Here is a 13,047-nt window from a genome sequence, read left to right as displayed (position 1 = left end):
TTAAATGAGAAAACGGCTAAATAAAGTATGCCTCACTTATCGACCACCCCCTGTACATATAATATGATGAATGGCAATTTGTTGGAGAAGCAGTTTCGGTTGGAATGATTGGTAGAATGTCACGTACTACGTACACTTAAACACACGCATACGCACATTCATATGCACACACAGCCATGTATGCATACATACATACACATATAAACATATCGTTGGCGACGATCGAGAATCACATCTGCAATCGTCGGTGCAACAGAATCGTAAAATGCGTAATATGACACAGGTTTCTGGGCAAATTAAATGCTTTTATAATTAGCCACCTCTCCAAGCACTTTACAGTGACTCAAAGTAATTGTAAAAAGTATTGTTTTTGAATTTAGTTAAAATGTGAAACTGAGAGAAGTTGTGAAAAGTTTGGAAAATATTGATTAAAAAAAGAAACTAACTGTGTAAATGGTTTCGAAAATATTTGAAATTTGGGGATTTCGGTTAAAACATTTTTTTCTTATTTTATGAATGAACACTTTTTCTCTCAAATGTAAATTTTTTATACTTATTTTTCCTTCGTTTTATTTTATTTCATTTGATTTTTTTTAAGTTATATTTTACTAAATACCTAATATTTCACAGCATTGCTGATCGGAGGTGGCGAGTGGAAACTACTTGCGTTACGACCAGACAAATCTGGCCATCCTACAATCTGAAACAGACAAAAACCCTTATAAGTCTTTCGAAACACGAACTAAGGCATATAATATCTCTTATCACCGGCCACTACCTTTTGGGCACTCACGCACGTCGGCTCGGGGTTCCTCAAAACGACCTGTGCAGATACTGCGAGGACAAAGATGAGGAAGTATCGAGCAGACATTTGCTATGCAGTTGTCCCGGTCTAGCCAGAAGTCGACCCGCTCTTCTTGGCTCTCCAACAATTGACAATCTTTCAGGACTCTCGAACCTGAAAATCAAATTCTCGAAACGAATTAACATCTTTGACCAAAATCTCGATTAGGTGGGGAAATCATATAACATAATGAGCTCTAGGGCAACACAACGGACCCAACTTGCGGTCTATGTGGCACTCCGATGCGGGGTCACCCTTAAACCAACCAACCAACCAAATACCTAATATTTTTTTATTAATTTATTTATTGAATTTCATATTTGAATATTGAATTATAAATTATAAAATTTAATAGTTAGGTTACAGAGCTAGCTACCAGGGCTATTGACTGTTTTTTTTTTAATTTAGTTAAATGCTTTGCATGCTTCCTTCAATTTGATTTAATTTCATTTCATTTTATTTCATTTGATTTCATTTTATTTCATTTCATTTAATTTCATTTCATTTCATTTCATTTCTTTAATTTAATTTAATTTAATTTATCTTTTACTTTACTTATTTAGCTTTAATTTAATTAATAGTCAAAAATAAAAATACGTTTTGTTTTTTTATTTTGTTTTTGTTTTTGTATTGTAAAAGGCGATAAAATATAGTTTTACAAAAACAATATATCGAAAATATCTTTTTTTAATAACTAAAACACAAATTTTTATTTTATTCTAATAAACTTTTATTTTTATTTTACTATTGTATTTTTTATTGCATTTAATTTCACATTTTTTTAATTTTATTTCAGATATATTAAATTTGTTATTTAATTTAATTTTATATATTTTTTGTCATTTTATACACTTAATTCTATTTTTTCTCATTGTATTTCAGATTCATCAATTTTTTTAATTTAATGTACAATTTTGCAAAGTACTGTCTTAATATACGAGTTCATATAAGTCTACACATTGCATGCGACAACTCGCACGTTTTCCGAATACGACCTCTAAAACGTGTTGGCTTTTGTTCGCTTTTATCTTTCTTGTTCTTTGTGCTGCAACAAACAAATCCAATTAGTTGTGTAAATGCAGCATTAAGTCAGGTTGATCTTATTAACACTACCTTTGTTGCATTTTTCAGTTCGGTTGGTAATCAGGTGAATGCTGATGTTGAACATTTGGTTAATTTCCTAAGGGTGGCTGACCACTGGTGGCCACACATGTGATGAGTAACGGGATGGCAATAAAAGTTATTGAATCTTTAAAGCAAATTAAACATTTTTCGGCGTATTTTAATAAATGGATAACTTTTTAACAGCCTACCAAATATGGTATATCGGCTCGAGAGTTTAACAAACGCTTGGGATGACGAAATTGCATTTACCGCTGTGATAGAGTGGCCTGTAAAGTTATAGGTTAGTTGAAAAAAAGCTCCTAAGACTTTGGAGGTTATGTTAGATGAACTGAGCTGATCAAGTGTAATATTGCTTGGATCGGAACTAGTTGCTAGTGGTCATATTTAACATTACGTCCTTCACTTTCTTCACCGTCAATCAGGTCGGGAGATTAACATAATGGTAATGCGAATGACAGAGTTTTCACAAATAACTCCCCTGAGTACTCTTCATTAATAGACGATCTCTATTAGCCATTAAATACATTATACAGTAAAGTTTAGCGCTTCGCCATGCCTACCGTTCTTATGGGCGAGAATATAAAATGTTGTCCGATTCAGATGAAATTCGGTTTGCACATTGGATTTACCTAGAAATACATATATACACATTCATATATCTGAAAGAAGGTATAAATTGGTGCGCTGCCTTGCCCACCATTCAGTGTTTATTTTGTCGAGTCGGCTGCACTCCACGTTTGCGCACAATTTTTTATTTTTCTACCAAAACTTTACCAGCTACTTTGCAATTCGGTTATGGAAAATTTCATGAAAAGGATATTGTCCTGTAAGCGTTGTCGTGGTGGTCATTTGCCTGATGTTATTTTCCACTATTAACGGCTTACCTTCCTCTTTATAATGAAATAAACATCCGATCATTTATATTAAAAAATAGCGCTTTTCTTTGAATATCAAAATAACACCTCTTATTGGAAAACCCTTTACAATACTTAGTTAGTTCTGATGAAACAAAGTCTCCCGATGAATGTCGTTTAATGTCTGTCTATATACTGTTCGATCCAGTAGTTGCAGTCGTGTTTGATCCGGGATCCTGACGGTGTTGTCGAAGAGATGCCTCCTGACTCGCCTGGGAGATGGCTCTGACTCTAGCTCTATTGACTGCAGGGGTGATTCCCCAGAAGGAATTGCTTGCTGAGCATATTACTGTGCTCCTTGACCGCGAGCAGGGAATTCTCAGTGTGAATGTCGATCGTTAGAGCCTATTGTTTTCACCCCAATTATGAGGTCTCTGGGGATTTTCCAATCTTCATTTAACCTGAACGAATTTGAAATAATCAGCTGATAGGCTAACATCACTTGGGATGTGTTGAAAAAAATAACTGAGACTGTGTTGGTGATATACGAAAAAAAACCAATGAGACTTCGTTACCGTCTGAACAACGACTGATTGGACGAGTGTGTGAATATGTGTAAAATGATCGTGCAAATTTCGGCTGGCGATAGTGATATACTGGTGTTAGTGATATACGAAAAAACATCAACACAATCTCGCTCATATTGCTTCGTTGCTATCTGAACAACTGATTGGTCGGATGTGTGAATTCATGTTAAATGATCGTTCGGCAGCCGAATTCCCAAGAGCAGCCGAAATTGCCCTCATAATTTTCTTTTTCATCATAGTTAAAGAGCAAACCTTGTAAATCTATCATCCTTGAAAAATTGCCATTAAGGTACTTGACCACCTTATAAGTTTCAAAAAATTAAATTTTTTTTTTTTACATTTTTTCAATCTTTATACTTTTAAAAATCATCACCTGAAACTGTTTTTTTAAATTCGAATTCTAACAAAGTGAAATCAGTGAAAATGTGCAGGCGCATCCTGCACTCATTACTTGCTGACTCAGCGGAAAGAAAATAGCAAGTTTTAACTTTAAACGCGTTTTTCCAGAAATTACTTTTTTTCGAATGGCGGACACTTTATCTCCGAAACTGCTTAGCCGATTTTAATGATTTTGGTCATGTTTTATTTGTTAAGATGTTTTGTATGCCAATTTACTACATTTTGCAAAAAAAAAGTTAATAAAGTATTGCTTTTTAAGCATAACATTGTGAAAAACAGGGGTGTTTTCTTAACTTTTTTCCAAACATCCGCCATTTTTTTATTATTTTTTTTTTTTGTCAGTTTGTGGTAAATTCTCACGCAAGGAACCTTCCTTTTGAAAATTTTGTTTCTCTCTTTTGTTTTAGAATTACCATTTCTAAGATTAACTGTCCGCCGCAAGACATGATTTTCTTCAGGCCTCGACTTGGCGCCTCCTGGATATATGTTAAAAAAAGAAATTTTAATAAATCAATTTTTTTTTGTATTATATAAGCTCTAAATAAAAATTAAAAAAAAAATTTATTTTAATATATTATACAGAACATGAAAAAAAAATTATTGAATATGTTGTACTTTTTAGCTTTCCAAGGTGGTCAAGTACCTTAAACCTGTTACTCATTTCCACTCGTTTGTTTATTTATTTTTACATTATAGTCGCTTAAGGGGGTCCTCTAGTTTCTCGTCTGTTTTTTTTCAGGTTTTTCAATAATTCTTAACGGGCAAACGATCAAAATAATAAATCTCATTGTGTTCACATAATCTTTAGTAACATTTAATTGAGCTTTACAAATTTTTTGAAGACAAAATATATAATAGAATAAAAGTTATAGTGGCCGACAAGAAGACATAAAGTAAAAGAGGTGCTTGACGGTGACCAAGATTGCGGCTGTTTGGCTTATCTGGAATCGAAAAACCAAACGACATTTTAATCTTCATATTTAAGACTAGCGATTGAACTAGAATGAATTCTTAATTACAAAAATTAATTTTTGTATACACTTTTGAAAATTAAATTCTATTTTTTACTTATTTTTTCTTAATTTTTTCGCTCATAGGAAAAAAACTATCGAAGCAATCATGATAATCCTAGTTCAATCGCTGGCTTATAATATATTAAAGATGAGGTATATATTTGAACAAGATCGGTTCAGTAGTTTTTGAAATATCGTGGTCACTATTTTGAAAAATAGTGTTTCGAGAAAAACGCGTTTCAAAGTTCGCGCATGTGATTTATAGTAAAAATTTCATCTTACCGTCAATCTGCTATGCCTGGACCATACAATAGGCCTTCCTCTTCTTCTTGGAAGTCACGCAGAGCTGCTCCTTCTTCCCTTTTGGCGATTCGATATTTTCGACCCAAGAAACTAGAGGACCCCCTTAAAAGAGAGCCACACTGAGTTATCAATTACACCAAAGAATGATAGATTACAAAATTTGGCAATCCGAAGAAAAATTGTGACAGTCATTTTAGCTAATGGGGGACTTGACAGCAAAATTGTGCTGTGTGATTTCTTACTTATTCATCCACTCGGCCAAGCAGTCCTTAAGCTCAGACGGCAACGAAGTAACAGGAGTGAGAGCTGCTTTGATTTTTTTTTTATATCGCCAACACAATCTCAGTTTTTTCGAAAACAAATCGTTGCCATGACCCGAGGTGAGCCCATGAGCATACTCTACTCAGCATACTCTAATTCGCCGAGAACAGCTAACGATGCGATGTTGGCCAAATGAGAAATGGCTACGTTGATTTCATCTTAAATCACCAATACAGTATCACTTTTTGCCGACATATGTTGTAAACTGGTATTTTATATTCATATCCCTTATTACGTCAGCAAATCAGCGGATTCCTTCAAATTCACCAAGAGCCGATCAATAGCTCCATATTGGCCAGATCTTTGAATCACACCTTATTTAATAAACCTTGATTATATTTACCTACATTAATGAATTTAGGCTTCTTATTTATCTATCAAATCTGGATTATTAAGAAGAACTTTTTTGAGATTACTATGCTATCAACTAGATTAGTTAAAATTTTCGTAATTTTTTACTTTCCATTTTTTTTAACAATAATTTTCAGTCTTTCTATCGAAAGCAAAGTGTTAGCGGCAGTAAAACTAAACTTTTCAGCTAAGTATAGGAATTTATTCGTTTTGGTCCGAAATTGTCAAGTCTTTTTGACATCGCCAGACCGCAACCGACCTAGGCAGGGTTTGATATACAATTTTTGTTTTGTGTTTTTCTCATCACCAAGGATATAAATATAATTGGCGCTTACTCCCTTTATTGGGTATTTGGGCCAGCTCCTCCTTCTATTTGGAGCATTCGTCCTCATGTAGTTCCTCAAATAGAGTGACCTACAGTTTTAGACCGACTAAGAACGGCAGATGGTTTTTATGAGGAGCTTTTTCATGGCAGAAATACACTCGGAGGTGTGCCATTGTCTGCCGAGTGGGATCGCTATTAGGAAAAATCGTTTCCATCATTTGGTGTTTCGTGCACGGAACTTCGGACATTCCGGCTTTGCAGGATGACCCTAACAAACACCACCAGCGCATTGAGAAATGGCAAAGATCTTTCGGATCCATTTGAAACGAAGCGGGGTTTCAGACAAGGCGATCCCTTTTCATGCAATTTTTTTTTCAATTTGATGATGGAGAAAATTATTTACGCCGCCTACATCGACAGCTTAGGCACTGTTTTCTATAAAAGTGTCATACTGCTCGTTTACGCTGATGATATCGACATTGATGGCATTAGTCAGCGGGTAGTCAGTGTAACTTTCTCCAGTCTTGAAAAAGAATCCCGTCGAGTGGATCTTGTGGTAAACGAGGGCAAGACGAAGTACTTTGTGTCAACAACAAAAAAGTCTACGCATATTGAACAGCAGGCTCGGATTGACAATTACGAGAGTTCGGCGTAGTCAAGGGCTTTCTCCACCTAGGGTCCAGTATTAACATCAACAACAACGTCAGCTAAGAGATCCAGCGAAGAATAACTCTAGCCAACAGCTGCTACTTTAGGCTGGGTAGGCAATTGAAAAGCAGAGCCCTCTCTCGATACACGAAAAAAAAGCTCTACCAATCACTCATCCTCCTGGTCTTACTATATGGCGGTTATTAGGAGCTTTCGAGAGAAAAATTCTTCCCAAGATCGATGGTCCGATGTGTGTGAATGGTGCATATCGAATACGAAGGAATCACGAGCGCATTAAAATTCAGCGGCTGTACTGGCTAGGTTATGTTGAGTGAATGGACAATAACGCTCCAGCAAAGAAGGTGCTCTTTTCGAAATGTACTGGTGGAACTCGCAAAAAAGGACGTCCTCACATACATTGGAAAGATCAAGTGAACGACGACCTGATCGCCCTTGGGGTTTCTAACTGGCGTCAACGCACGCAATGCAGAGGCGATTGGTGCAACATTTCGGTAGCGGCCAAGACCGACAATCTGTTATAGTTACGATCTAAGTAAGTAAGCACGAAACTTCGACCGTGTTTTGGACCGCTCTGCCAAAAATTGTTTTCAAAAATTCAAATCTGGACACAATTGATGTTCGTATTGAGACAGTGACTCTATATCAGTGGTGAAGTGGATTTTTGAAGTTTTCTGCCTTTTTCTCTCCCCCGTAAAACATATTTTCGATAAGAAAGAGTTAAAATAAAAAAGGGCAAAAGAAAGTTTTAAATATTGACTGTATCACAACAATATACGCAATCCATGGATTGCAAAAGGTGCAAACTGCAAATCCGTGGAGAGACGGGAGTAAGGTGTGCGGGTGTGCGGGTGTATGTGGCCAAACGTATGTGGTAACGTATCGAAATGCTTGGGAATAGATGAATATACATTAGGAAAATTAGATGAATTTCCCAAACTTCGCTACATGTGTGATGAATGTGTGGTTTATATTAGCATCGTTGACCTTGCAATTAAGGAGGTTCAGAGGAACGGTTCTCGATTGCCTTGTGAATTCGAAAGTGCACTTAAAACTCATGAAAAAGAAATCAAAAGCTTGCTTATCGAGAAAAAGTTCAGTGAAAGAATAAGTGGAATGCAAAAAGCGCAAGAAGTATGCGAGCGAGGTGTGCGTGAAATGCATAAAATTCGCGAAATAACTGCAAGCTTCAATGAACAAAGTGGCAAAATATGCAAGGAACTGCAGAAAACCAGAGAGGAAAGAAAATTCGAAGATATACAACGAAATCAAAGAATCGAAAAAGGCAAACATAGCAAATGATAACGGCCAAGTACCGTATGCAGAGTGTTAAAAAACAACATTGCTCTCAAAACAGTGATGCCAGACTTAAAGAAAGATGCAACATTAGTGATTAAACCGAAATCGAAGCAAAAAAGTGAAAAAACAAAATTAGACTTGATTGCAAAAGTTGATCCAGGAAACTTAAAAATCTCAAATATTGAATCCAGAAGAAACGGAGTTATAGTGATTGGAGCTGAAAATGCAAACGAAAGGGAAAAAATTAAAAAAACGATTGAAGAAAACATTGGTGAAAGATATTCTACGATATTCAAATACCGAAGTCAATAAGACCAAGATTTATGGTATCACTAATGGGGTATAAGCATGATGAAAAGTCATTAGTAGAGAATCTAAAAAAGCAAAACAAAGTTCTAGAAAATAGTGAAATCAAATTAGTAAAAATATATGAAGTTAGAAAGGAGAGTAGACTTCTTTACAACGCTATTTTGGAAATTGATCCCGAGACTTTCCCCTATGTTTTAAACTGCGAAAGAGTTAATGTTGGATGGGAGCGCTGTAAGATATTTGATGGCGTAGAAATCTTGAGGTGCTTTAAATGTCAGGGGTATAACCATAAAGCTGTCGATTGCAAAAATAAAGAAGCATGTTATAAGTGCCTCGAGCAACATAGGATTGTAATAAAGCTAGTATTCAGAAATGTATAAACTGCATACGAGCTAATGAGAAGTTACATCATAGACGTAAATCATCCAACTCAGAGCAAGAGATGCCCGGTATACCTCAACAAAGTTGAAATAAGGCGAAAGAATATTAGCTATTAGCAACCAAACCAACTGTGCAGTTTTTATAATAACATCTTGTTACTTAGTTCAATAAAAATAAATTGTGTCCTTCTCTTTTTATTTATCACTTCCTCTCATATTCTCTATTTCCGCTACTTAAACTTTCTCTTAACTCCTGTTTTAACTATACTTCCTGTCATATTCGGTAATATTCGGGTTTTAAAGGGTCTTATATGCAATGTTCTCTTCTTTACTTCTCTCGCCAATGATAGGTAAGGATAAACAGTTTCACACGGACAGAGATACCACGTTTAATATGATTCGCGTACTAAGTAGGCTAAAATCTGGACTGAAAATATGTCATCTCGACGCTCAGAGTTTGCCATCTAAAATTGATGAATTTCGATATATTTTTGAGTCTTCTGATGTAGTTGTTGTGTGTGTATCTGAAACATGGTTTTCTACGTGGCATAATGACGATTCGTTTTGTGTTAATGGCTATAAAACTTTCCGTTTAGATAGAGCCAAGCGTGGTGGTGGCGTTGCAGTGTTTGTTAAAAATAGTCTGTCTTGCTCCCTCAAGTGTATCTCGGAAAATACGAACCTAATAGAATATATTTTCCTTGAAATTAAAACTAAGTATGACAAAATCCTTATTGACTTTGTATATAGGACCTAACAAATACATCGCCTACGCATCATTTGTTGATTTCATCGAAAATTTGTCTCTTAATTATAATAATATCGTTGTAGCAGGAGATTTTAGCAGCGACCTGCTATGTGAAAATGAGTTCGTATTAGCCATGCGGAGCTTGGGTTTGTTCCCCGCTAACGCCTCTATGCCTACGCATTTCACGCAAACTAGTAACTCTTTGCTAGATATATTTTTTGTTAACGATACCGCTAAAATTCTCCTATTTGACCAGCTTTCTGTGCCAGGTTTTTCTAAGCACGATTTAATTTTCATGACATTTAACTTCCAACTGACCTATGACACTAAATACTATTCGTACCGTGATTTTCTACGCATAGATTATAAGCTTCTTGAAGGGGCTGTGGAGGAAATTGACTGGGAATGTATTCATAATTTAATATCTAGTAATGAGCAAATTAGCTTAATTGAAGAAAACATTAGCTCGCTCTTTCAACGCTTCGTACCACTTGTACACAAACCAGTAATTGATAAAAACCGGCCATGGTTCAACAACCATATTAAACACTTGATTTGCAAACGCAACAAAGCGTATCGCAAATGGAAGAGTTTCAGAACCTCGGAAACTTATAACACTTTTAAGGCTTGCAGACGAGATGTTAACAAATCAATTAGATTAAGTAAACTAAAATACTATGAGCAGCAGTTTAGTACTGCAGTGGGTTCGAAGCAGACGTGGAACAAAATTCGTGCGATCGGGATTGGGAACAAAAATAAATCAACCTATGCTAGATTTATGTGATGTTAATGTAAATGTACTAAATGAGAATTTTGTGTGCTTGCCCGGCTCTGTTAATAATATATGTTATGACAATTACAATTCTAATCTTAACGTTGTGATGCCCAGTTTTTGTTTTGAATGTGTCGATGATTGTGAGGTAGTACAGTCCATACTTAGTGTCAAGTCGAATGCGGCCGCTCTGGATGGAATTCATCCAAAATTTATAAAATACCTGTTACCAAAGATCTTAAAATATCTTACCTATGCTCTGAATACCGTCTTAACCACGTCAATCTTTCCCCAACTCTTGGAAGAAAGCCAAAATCCTACCAATTAAGAAAGCGAATGGAGACTACCGCCCGATTGCAATATTGCCGTTCTTATCCATAGTTCTTGAGCGTATTATGCATCGCCAAATAAACACGTTTCTGAAATACAACGCCTTGGTGAACACATTGCAGTCGGGGTTTAGATGTAGTAGGAGCTGCATCACAGCACTCCTAAAAGTGTCTGATGACATAAGGCTCAACATTGACAAAAAGCATGTGACTTTTCTAACTCTACTTGACCATTCAAAGGCATTTGACTCCGTAGACCATAAACTCTTAATTTTGAAGCTTAAAAACTTATTTAGCTTTTTAACGTCGGCTTTGACTCGTATAGAAACGTATCTTAGTGACCGATTACAAGCCGGATGTGGCGATAATACCATGTCAAACTTTCTCCCTGTAACCAGAGGTGTACCTCAAGGCTCTATCCTTGGCCATCTTTTATTTGTCTTGTACATTAACGATTTGTTCGGTGTGATTAAATATAGTGATGTCCATGTATATGCTGATGACGTTCAATTATATGTTAGTTGTCCCATTAGCTGTATTGATATTTGCATAAGTAATATGAATTCTGACTTGAGCCTCACAAGCAAGTGGGCTTCTGAAAACGGGTTAATTCTTAATCCTGATAAGTCCCAATGTATCGTTATTTACAAAAAATATATCAAGCTCGATGGCTATACACAAGTCAAACTAAATGGCGCTGCGATTAAATATGTGGACAATGTTAAAAATTTAGGGGTTACATTTAATAGAACTTTGACATGGAGCAACCACATCTTTACTGTCATAGGCAAAGTTTATGGTATGCTCCGAAATTTATGGACAACTCAATATTTTACACCAGTAAACACTCGACTGCTACTAGCTAAAACGTATTTGTTACCAACTTTACTGTATGGTTGTGAGTTATATACTCTTTGTGATAGTGTGTGTCGTAGTAAGCTTAATGTTTTGTATAACAACATTGCAAGATACGTGTACTGTAAAAAACGTTGTGACCATATTTGTGTATTTGCGAAAAAAATTGCTTCCGTATCCTTTTACGACTTGCTTAGGTTTAAATGTTTAGTTTTACTCCACAAGATCATAAACACTCAGAAACCCAGATACCTCAAAGATCGACTTATGCCTTCAAAGTCCTGCCGTTCGTTAAACTTAGTCCCGATGAAACACAGTTGTTTGGTGACTGAACGTCAATACTTTGTGTTCTCTGTCCGTCTTTGGAATACCTTACCTTACAAAATTAAACGTATAAAAGAAAGCTCGTGTTTCAGAAATAAATTGCTTCGCTATCTTGCCGAAAATTGCTGAATGTACTCAAATGGATCCACATTATTTAAATCTCTTCCTATTAATCCCTACTCCTACTACTACTATTTTTACCTTACTTTCCTTTTAATACTTTCTCCAACTTATACTTCTTTACTACTATCTGTAATTTTAATTTTAATTTTGTTTTTACTGTTAATCCTTTTAATATATGTAAACTATTCTTAAGGCCAATCATTGTAAAAATAACCTATGGTTGTATGTTTGACTTTAATAATAATAATAATAATAATAATTTTGTTAAAGCAGTACTCAAGCTACAGGTCGTGCTGTGGGTGTACAACGTAGTGGTTTTGCCAATTTTAACGTATGGATGCCTGGTTTGGTGGGGATATCTTCGGAAAGGTTATAATATCACTAAACTGAGGGGGGTGCAAAGGAATGCATGCAATGTCATCACCGGAGCATGTAAAACTTGTCCCAGTACTGCCCTCAATGTCGTCTTGCATTTACTTCTCATCGACTTTTCAAAGTGCCATCAGGTTAAAGTAGGTTGACCTCTGGAGGCAATCTCTCAAGGGACATGGTAGCATTTTCGGGCAGTTAACACCGTATTTCTTCGAAATTCAAACAGATCTCTCTATCCGCAAACTAGAGTTTCCGGGTCATGCTAGGGCAATCTTTCCAAATAGGCAGGATTGGGTCGAGGGGAAAATCTGCACCGAAGCTTGCACCTCTGTTGTTGTTGTTCTTGTAGCAGCATAAACATTCCCCATGTACATATATACGAGGAATGCTGCTGAAGTGACCGCCCTTGGCTGGATATACATAAATCCGGGTCATTCCGGTAACGTAGAACCGACTGTCGTGGGAAAGGTACCTGTCTTCACTGACGGCTCCAAGATGGAATCGGAAGTCGGATCAGGGGTTTTCTCTAAATCAGCCATTTTATCTATCTCCTTTAAACTGCCGAATACTGCTAGTGTTTTTCAAGCAGAAGTCTTTACGATGCAAGGCATGCAGGCATGCAAAATGCTTAGAGAACGCGGGAGCGACGGAGATATTAACGTTTACTCCGATAGTCAAGCCGCGATCAAGGCTCTGGCGACGCCAGACGATCTGCACCATCGAAATTAGTAAACTCCTGTAAGGAGGA

The sequence above is a fragment of the Anastrepha ludens genome, chromosome 6 (genome assembly GCF_028408465.1).
Source record: "Anastrepha ludens isolate Willacy chromosome 6, idAnaLude1.1, whole genome shotgun sequence".
Lineage (NCBI taxonomy): Eukaryota > Metazoa > Arthropoda > Insecta > Diptera > Tephritidae > Anastrepha > Anastrepha ludens.
Note: the sequence above shows the minus strand (reverse complement) of the source record.